Consider the following 10,121-nt stretch of genomic DNA (forward strand, 5'->3'; position numbering starts at 1 on the left):
GTTTTCATTTATACCAAACTGGAGCAGAATGTAGAGTGGATTTACACTTCCACCAGGCTGTCCCATTCGCTGAACATGTTGAACAGCGCTGATAAAGCTGTCACAGTTTGCCAGAGTCTCTTTGTTTCTGGACATGAGATGATTGAAGGTACCACCAGCGCTGGGAGGGGTGATGCTGTTTTTGTGAGCATGAAAACACGCTCTGCTGTCTGTGTGGTTCAGTCAGACTGAGCTGACCTCAGGGACCTCTGTGGAAGAACAAGAGTTTCACTCGACTGAGTGAGTGACAATTTTACATAAGTGAAAATCAAGCTCGATCTGACAACATATAGTCAGTAACAGGTAGTGTCAGGGTTTGGAACACTTGGAAAACTTCTTGTCACGCTGACATTTCCTTTCACACGATATACTGAACTCACACACCAAACTAAAATTGCTTTTCACACAGTTTGGTGTGACAGTGATTTACCAAATTAAGTCTTTCTCTCATCCTGTCGTTAATTTACTTAAATTAAAGTGGAGAAGTGAGGAGTGTGTTTTTCTACAACAGCGTACCATACAGATGGTTTTAGTGAGCTAGATGTTGTCGCACATTCATTCTCTCTGCAGCATGAACAAATTAGGTTGTTTAAATGCAGGTTTTAACATGAAGGAGCACTTTGACGATGTGCTACACCTGCAAGACATTACTAAGACAGAGACGAAGTCCAGAAGCACTGTGTACTTATGACAACGTTAAGAAAGTACTCCAACGATTTAGCATTTGCACATTGTCAGATTCACAATGGACAGTTAAAAAAAAGGATCAAAATCAAATTATTGTCTTTAATATTGCTATTATGCTAGTAGCATCTAATATAATATATAATAATATAATATAACCATATAACCTTAATATAATTTTTGCGAAAATGTGTTGCTATCAAACCCAAATCTTAAGTGGAGTGATAGAAATCAGTTCACATATATCACTATGTTTCCGAAGAAAGTATAAATCTGTCCTTAAAGGGGTTTATGAAAGCAAAGCTTGAATCTACTGTAAATGCATGATTTTCATGATTGTTGCAGACCTTCAAGCTTTCACATACACATAAAGCTGTCACCTTTACTGCCTCTTAGCACTAACTGTACCTGGCAGTGTTGTCAAGTGTCCATCCTCAAACTGTCTGATTGCTACTGTGCAGCTAATGGCTTAGTAATCATTGGGAAACAGACAAATCCCAGCGGATACAGTACTGTACAATCAGGGAGGGGCTGAGTGATTTGCATCCTTCTCCGCATTGATATTACAATCACACACTTCATGGCAGGTTGTTTGAAATGTTTCTTAGGAAAGCCTGCAGCATAAATATTCTTTGAACACTAAAGATCAATTGTCTCCAATGATCAAAAACTACAGTGCTGCGCTGATTCCCTTTGAAGTTTGAGGCAGTTCTGCTGAAGGCTCCTGATTTCAAACATTGCTGATTCAGTGACATTTCATAACCCCCGCAGTGCATTATCACGGCCTAATCTATTTTGAATAATACAAAGAACCTCAAGTATGGCATCTTACAACCACAGCGCTGTTCATTCTTGTATGCAATAGTAAGATTTAGATGCCAGTGATGCAAAAAAATAATATATGTGGACTGTTTTCCCAGTCGTTCAGCATTTTTGTTCCAAATCCAATCAGTCCATCCTTATGGACAAGTTTCCGTCTAACTCTTCTGATAAAAAGTGTATATTTGATGTATTTGTGAGTATGCAACAATATACTAATACTACTAGGTAGACAACTTCTCTCCATCCTGTCTTGTATATAATTTACACCAGTATGATTCCTCTCTAACGGACTAAAATATAAATTTACATCTTTCAAATGTCATTATATCAATCATTTTTGGACCTATTTGCAAACTAAATCTGAAGTTTTTTGTTGCCTCCTCTGCCCATTTTCATTTTTACTGCTGTTTTTCTACTTTCAGATAATGTGATGTTTGGAAATATGTGGAAATGTCTCATCATTAACATGCACATGTTAGTGTCGAGTGTAGGGAGACAGATGATGGATGTGCTTCAGTAGGAGACGGTTCTCAATGAAATTCTTCATAATCAGGTCTGCAGACTATCAGAAGTTATTTTGACATTTGAAAAATCTCAACAACAACAACAACAACAAAAAATATCTGTTCCAAGAAATGAAAACATTTTTAGTTGTTTTGAGCGCCACAAACCAGCTGCTGTTTGCTCTTTTGTGTTGAGGTGACAGCAGCAGACTGCAGAAACCACAGAAAACCACAGTAAAACTATGTGGATGATTAGACACTGTAGCTCTCCGGTTAGCTATGTAAAATATGGTTTTTGCATTTGGGTGAAAAGATCCTTCAATTGATGCCTTGTCTCAAGGGACGCTTCTGATGTAGCTTTTTTTCATACTGTGTGTGACTGCAAACTGAAGAATGATGATGTCAGCATTGTTCATATATATATATATATATATGTATTTATATAGTAGGAGCAAGAGAGAGAGAGAGAGAGAGAGAGAGAGACTTTTGAGACTTTAGACTTTTAGACCTCACTGTATATGCTGAATTTAAACCTGCTTTATCCGTAACTGAGTTGACAGGCCAGTTCAAGGTCACAAAATTTGGAAATTACACACGCTGCCTTTTTAAAAGAAGGATAACGGAGTCCATTACTATGTGAGAGATGCCAGATTTTAAGACTGAGTGGGGTTTTGTAATAATCTATGCCAAACTGAAGCTCTCTGTGTTAAATTGCAGTCCCTGTAGTCTTAATATGGTCTCTCCCTTTGGGTCCTCATCAGGCCCTCCATGCAGCAATAGTGTGACCTTTACATGATGAACCATGTGGGACCAGAGTTCTGACATATCGGTTTGTCTTGGGAGTCTTTGGCAAAGATGCTCAACTCTCCTCAGTGCAAGAACGCATGACAGAGTCTTGGGGTATTTGAAAGGCCACTATCCATTCTCAGAACATTTAACAAGCAGCTAGGACACACTGTGTTTGCTTGGCCCCATGAATCATATCTGTTCACCCATATCATCCCCGTTTATTTGCTTTAATGTGTTCTTAGCTTGAGGAAAAAGGAAACATCTTTTATCTCAACCTCTGCTTGGCTCTATTTTCTTTTGTCAGCAGTTTTTTTTTCTTACACGATTGTTCTAAGTCTGCCAGGGCACAAAAAACTTCACATTTTCTTGGGCTACTATTAATTGCTTGTAATGTTTGTAAAGAACTGAGAGTATGGGTCACTGAAGGTCACTGTGGTGATGCAAGAACTAGCTGCTCTGGGTCAGAACATCTGAGTAATGCATAGAATTGAAAAAAAAACTATAACTGTTGTTTTTGCATGTTTTAGCTTAAAGAAAACACCAACCACCACCTACACCATAACTTTTAAGAGTGATTTATAGATGTCAATAAAGTAAATCAACCTGTGTAATGCAAGAAAATACTGAATTTAAATGACTTTTCTGCCAGTATCATACAAATGCATGCAAAATTATTAGCTACTGATGTCTAATTTTTGAATGTGGAACTTTCAGCTAATACTTGAATGCACCGATACTGAAAGGCTTTTAAAGAATCCATACTTTCATCTGCTTTACCATATGAAAAATATAACATTAACTAAAGGTAAAGCCAGACTAATCTACTCATTACATGCCATAAAAGCTGTGGTATGCTGTGGAAAATAGTTTACAGTGATGTCAAGTTTTTTTTTGTGATTTATAGTTAACAACTTAAAACTGGCCAAAAGAAAAAAACCCTCCAATGTAGTCCTTGAATCTTGAATACCGTCAGAATAATCCTGATCTGTTCTGATTCTCGCTCGCTGGATGCAGCACACGAGTCATTTATTCTGAGTGAGAGAAAAAACACACTCTGAAACCTTCAGCTTCAGCTCCTTGAAGAAGTGCGGAAGCGTTGGCGTGTCTAAAAGAAAAAGACATTCACCTCAAAGTCAAGCGATGATCTTGGTCTGTGTCAAAGCACCAGCACGACTTCGAAAAAACAGGAAAAAATCAGTAGCAAACAGAATTGCACATACTTGTTCTTGACACTCAGTGGTAAGTCATCACTCGGCACTTACAGATAACACAGAGAGTGGAAATTGATTTAAAATCCACACAAGTGCGATGGTAACATTATATATATATAAAAAAAAAGTGTTCTCAGTCTCAGCAAAATACAGTGGAAAGCTGCAGCTTTGCAGGATGTTTTCTGTCTCTTACTGTACAATATTTATTTTCTGAGGAGCAGCAGGGTTGAGAAAGGTCTCTGTAATTGCTCGGCTATTCACTGCAACTGAACATGTCCTCAAATAAATGATTACAGTCTGAACTGTGATCCCAGAGTCATTCCTTCACCTCCTGTGAAGGATGAAAATGTGCCAGTAGCCAAATCTTAAAGCCCTTGATATATGATATTTTCTGTGTATAAAGTAATGTTTTTCAACTGAATTGCTTCAGACTGAATATTGTTGATAGACCAGTTTTAATAATTCAGCAGTCAAACAACTTTGATGCTGTAAGACACAAAGGCTGACAATTCCAGTGGAGCTCACTGTAAGTCCCAGTTATGTCAGCAAACATTAATAATCCTCTTACATTTGAACCCGAGTACTGCAACTTGTCATGCATTTCAGATTGATTCTTTTGTTGCCTTCATATTGCTTTAGAGTGTCTCTGCCAACCACAAGCCATTAAGCTGTGCCCATTTTACAGGCCGACAGAACAGATGAGCCTTGTTACGTCTTTAGCTTTTTTTTTTTCTCAGATTTCAAGGGTACGTGTGAAGTCATTCAGATGTAAATTACTGTACTTCCACAAGAAAAGAACTGTTTAAATCAGAGGTAAATATTCAGTGGGTGATTTTCTCTAATTTAGCAAGAAGATGACAGGCATTAACACACCATTTTCAGCTAGTTGTGAAAGATACTAAAATGAGGTATGTGTCTAAGGTGCCAGATTACCCATCTTTTCTTTGTGGAGGTAAAATTTCCAGACAGCAAAACACATTTGATATCCAGAAAAGGTAAAATTTCTTCCATCAAATTGATAGTTACGTTGTGACTGGGATTTGCAACACAGTGGAAAATTCTAGCCAGAGATCTGATGCAGGACATTATTCAAATATACACTGGATTTATGTTATTCCCTCTGTAGAAGCTGATACAGTATTATTATCATTGCAGATCAAAAATGTCTTTTATAGGTGCTTTACTCTTTAAATTCTCTTCTGTTAAAAATTGTCCTCCTTTTCTGTCTTTGTCTACTTTTATTTAATTTTATTTACATTTTTATGTTGTTTTAATGCTTATTTGTATCTTACATAAAGCACAGCGAAATGCCACACTTTGAAAGTTGCTATACTCATGAACTCTCTCTGTCTTAACACAAGTTTCAATGTGTGTTCAGTCTGCATTTGTGTTTAAAAAATGTATTTAATCATTTTTTTTGTCAAACATTGCAGACCAAAGTTCCTCTTTCAAAATGAAAATATAGATCAGGTTTTCCTGTTCTTTCTAATTTTACTCTCAAAACCTGGGGAGAAACAACAGGCACGCAGATTCTCCTTCTTCACATAAAGACACGTAAACTCAAACGGTAGAAATTCTGTGAGGAGGTGTAATCAGAGGCTGGAGTGAGCTGCAAATATCTTAAAATATTAAATATGTGGGTTGGTGGTTGAGGGTCGCTGTAAGGGGAGATGGTAAAAGACAAGAGCAGGAGTTGGACTGATAGTGACTGAATGAGCCCATTTTCTCTGAGAGCATGAAAGTAATGACACAATGGAAATGCTAAAAGTCACATTACACTAAACCAGAGCCAGTGTGATTGCAAAGAGCTTCGCTACAATCTATGATAATTTCCCTCTGAGAATCTATCCCAGACGGGCAGAGGCAATCTCAGTGGCTTTGCATTTGGTCTGATTATTGTCTCTAAAGTAAGGCTATTAGTTCCACAATTACAGAGCGTTATATTCCATAGTGATTTGCCATTTTTTCCCAAATGCCTACACATTAAAGGTCACATATTATGAAAAACTCACTTTTGCAGTGCTTGAGCACATACATTTGGATCTCTAATGTGCCTACTAACACACAGACTGTGAAATTAGACAACCCAGCAAGTTTTTTGCAGGCTGCCTAGGTCAGAAAACATGTGATCAACAAGCCAGTCAGATTTGCCTTGATACCAATGAGGCATTATATTTACAGACCACGTCCTCCATCCATGTTTACGACACTGATAGCATTTTATTCACACCCTGAAAACAATCATGACAGCTTTATGGTTCCATTGCATTAGAGATGCCATCATAAATCTCAACCTTACATTAATAATTACATCTGAATAAGCGACACAAATGTGCAGTATCGATCAGCAGCAATATGCAACTGTAACACAAACGCAATAAGGTGTGCAAACCTTTTGTTATCTTATCATGTCATAATGGCTCATGCTCATTTCAACCAAATATTTTTTTAAATGTTTCATATCTACAACTCTAATGTACACAGATTCCAGGCATTTGAGAATGAAGACAAGGCTCTAAAAGCAAATACACATAAGAAAAGAAAAAAATCCTGATTTTATCCGTGTCATTTTTGGAGATTTATGTCTGCTATGTCATATAAGAGGTATGAAATAAACAGGAAATGGCTAAACCTGGGTGCTTTAAAGATCTGGCAGTAATGGCATTCACATTACCTGCTTCCTTTTTTTACCCATAAGAAGTTAAGTGAACTCTCAGTGTTGTTTAAAGCAAAGTGCTATTCACCTGCTTGGATTTTAAAAGTTTCAGAATCTGTGAAGCTTGAGCTGCTTATAGCTGAGGCCGGCGGGCTCTGGGCTTTGGCAAGAATGACAAAAGCGGTGAAAGTTTGGGTAAGTGGTGGTCATTTGGCAGAGCTCCTTATTGTGTTCCGCTTTCCTGAACATGCCATCAGGCAGATTCTCTCAGCTGAGTAAGGACTTAATTATCTAAGTTACGGACTCAGGCTGACTGCATTTATCAGGCGTAGTGGAGAGGGTGTCTGTTATCACTACGTACCCCTTCTTTTCCTCTGGGGCTCTCTTGTGCGCAGTCCTGTACACTGAATTGACTTCCTCTGTGATTCCACATTTAAATGGAAGGCAGCGGGTTGAGCACATAGTCCTCTGCAAACACAGAACAATTATTGAGTTGCAAAGCTGCAGCTAACAGTTTGTTGATTATTTGTCTTCTAGTTTGATTTTCCAACAAAACAGCATTTGGATATAATGCTGGTTAGCAGATGACTTGAAATTTCAGATATTAAAGCAGAGAAATGCTAATATGGAAACTTCATGAGACACCAGCTGGCAAAATGACAAGACATTTAAAACTTCTTAGCATTTGTTATTCTTTACTCTCTATCTATGATTAAATGCTGTGTATTTCCATCAATGATTCAGCTTGCACACATGAAGTAAAATCAAGACTGACACACTGGTGTATGAGGTCTCTTTCCTGCCTTAATGTAAAGTTATTTTATATTTTGCATGAGAATGATGTAATGCAAATCCCTACCTCGCTTACATGTGAAACAATGTGTGTTACCCCTGAGGGTGGCTAATGCTGCGGTATCCGAGGAGGTGGTACGCATCTTCCACCACCACTGCTTAATTAGTTGCCTGTGTGCCTGGAGACCCGCTCTGCACTTGACCTTTCTGAAGGTAAGGCAACCAACGCATGTTCAACAAACCAGAGGAAATGAGGTGAGGGGACAGGTTTTCACAGTTAGCGCTGCATTTGTGTGCACATACATTAGATGTGCATGTGTGGCTGTACTGTATGTATTTGTGCTTGCATGGATTTATTATTCCTGCCTTTCAAAGAATGCATGGCTCCTTTAATGAGAAACTTTTTCATTAGTGTGGCACAGAGCTCGTCAGTTGTATTACATCAAACAGCAGCCCTGCAGATGTCGACACACCCGGAGAAAACACAAACATGCATCTGCAGAGGAAATAAATCAATTTTTTTGTACATCTTTTAATTTAGAGGAACAGCTTGAAGTACGACAGTGATAGAACATGTTCCTGGAAAAACCTTGGGGAATGATGACATATTCAAAAGGTGCATTGATGCAGGTAGAGGTTAGCTTGCATGTCGTTTTAGTATTTAATGAGATTTCCTCTGGAGGGGTTTCTTGCTGCCAAGTTTCAAATCATCTAAAGGAAAAGCCTGCTCTTCTCCTTGTCCAATGGAGAAAAGGAACATCCTCATTATCATCCATGGCTTTGGCTCATTATGGGGGACAAGGAGATGCCTCGATATAAATACTTCAACACTGTCCTCCAAATGGAAGAAGTCTTCTTGGGTAAACTGCACATTCCAGTTAGACACAAGCTAGAGATCTGCTTCTACAATTCATTACATTTGCAAATTTCAAGTGACATCAGAAACGGAATGGCAGATGACTATAACATTTAAGAGATACAAGCCAATTAATATAAGATATACGAAGCTTTTTGAGCATTTCTTGATGCATTCTTTTGAAGCAGCCTATAGTTACTGTGCTGTCTGGGACACAGCACACTGGCAACAGTTTTTCTTTAGATGTCGTCCTGACAATATAGAGACTACATACACGAGCTTGTAAAGTGTGTGGAGTTTCAGCTTTGGAGCCTCAGTAGAATTTCAATAGACTTTCAAGGCAGGATTTATGAAAGACATCTGCAGCTTTGGAGTCCGTCTGAGGCGACTGAAAAACACACATCTTAATGCGGCCTCATTAAACGGACCCCACGGTAATTGATTTTATTGTGTACTGTTAGACATTTTTGATGCGGCAGAGGTGTATGTTACCTCAGAGTCTTTCAAAGTTCATGACATTTACAACAGCTTCTTTGGTATTTACTTAGAAGGTTAGGATGGTCAGTCAGACAGTTTTTAGTTACCCAGTGAATGATTTGTTCTTTGATAATAGGGAGCTGGTACGTTATACACATCAATGAACTGACAGGAGTAGGGTGTCTTTTTATATTATATATATTTTGCAAGAAAGCAAAAAAAAAAGAAAGAGCACAAACATTTGAAGATGCACAGATGCAATTTTCCTGTCTGCGACATGTCTCGCATGTTAAAGAGGCATGAATATTCCCCAGAAAGATCACCTAATATTCCTCAAGAGAAGTGACATGGAAAGGATTCGCATGTAGGACTGATATCACATCAGAGTATTCTCTGGGCATCATACAGTGGCAGTGGTGTGGGAGTTTTTCTCAATGCCGTGTCATCAAGCCTTAAGCATTCTTGGGAAAAAAGTTATAATTAACTGAACTGAGATAAAGTTGAGCTTATTGCTAAACTGACATGTCTGCTGATGGCTCACTAAGTAGCGGGCAGCAGCTGCAGACGGCATTGGCAGGTTAATCAAAAATTAATGGAGAATATCACAAATGACAGTTTAAATACTGCTGTTGGCCAATGTACATGTACAAGAGCACAAGAGCACAGTTGGAATGCAAGTGAATATCTAATTTCCTTAATATGGAAGGTCACATTGTCACATTTGCACATTAGCCCAAGTGTGACTAGATAGCGCTGCTCAATTCACAGCCCTGCAGCGAGGGATTAAACAATGAAAGCGAAACACCTATGGAGGAAGTCACAGACATTTTTCATATCCCACATATGCAAGAACTTTCCTCTTTTACAATTACCATATTATCTTTATTTTTTTTTTAGCCAGGATGCTTTTGTGAGATTATCATATTACCTTAGCAGTTATTTTAATTTAAAAACCTCTTAAAACAGTCAATTATAAGTGAATGTGTTGATAAAATGAATTGAATTCAGAGACTGCCTCTACATTCTCAGTAAGTGTTCAGTTTTACTGCATCCTCTGTTTGCAACACTTTCTGTTAAAATGATGATAATTATGTGTATCCCTTCACTGGCAGGTTTGTATTTGCAATACTCTTGTGCAAGTACAGTATGACATGAAAACTACAGTAATTCAGATTTTCCATTAATTGGAAGTCTAATTGACACTGTACACATAAAGAAATGTGATTTTTTTTGTTTGTCTAGTTAATTTCATGTGGCCTGGTTTTTAATTTTTGTTTGTAAATGCTCAAAAT

This window comes from Thunnus albacares, chromosome 17, assembly GCF_914725855.1.
Source record: "Thunnus albacares chromosome 17, fThuAlb1.1, whole genome shotgun sequence".
NCBI classification, from domain to species: domain Eukaryota; kingdom Metazoa; phylum Chordata; class Actinopteri; order Scombriformes; family Scombridae; genus Thunnus; species Thunnus albacares.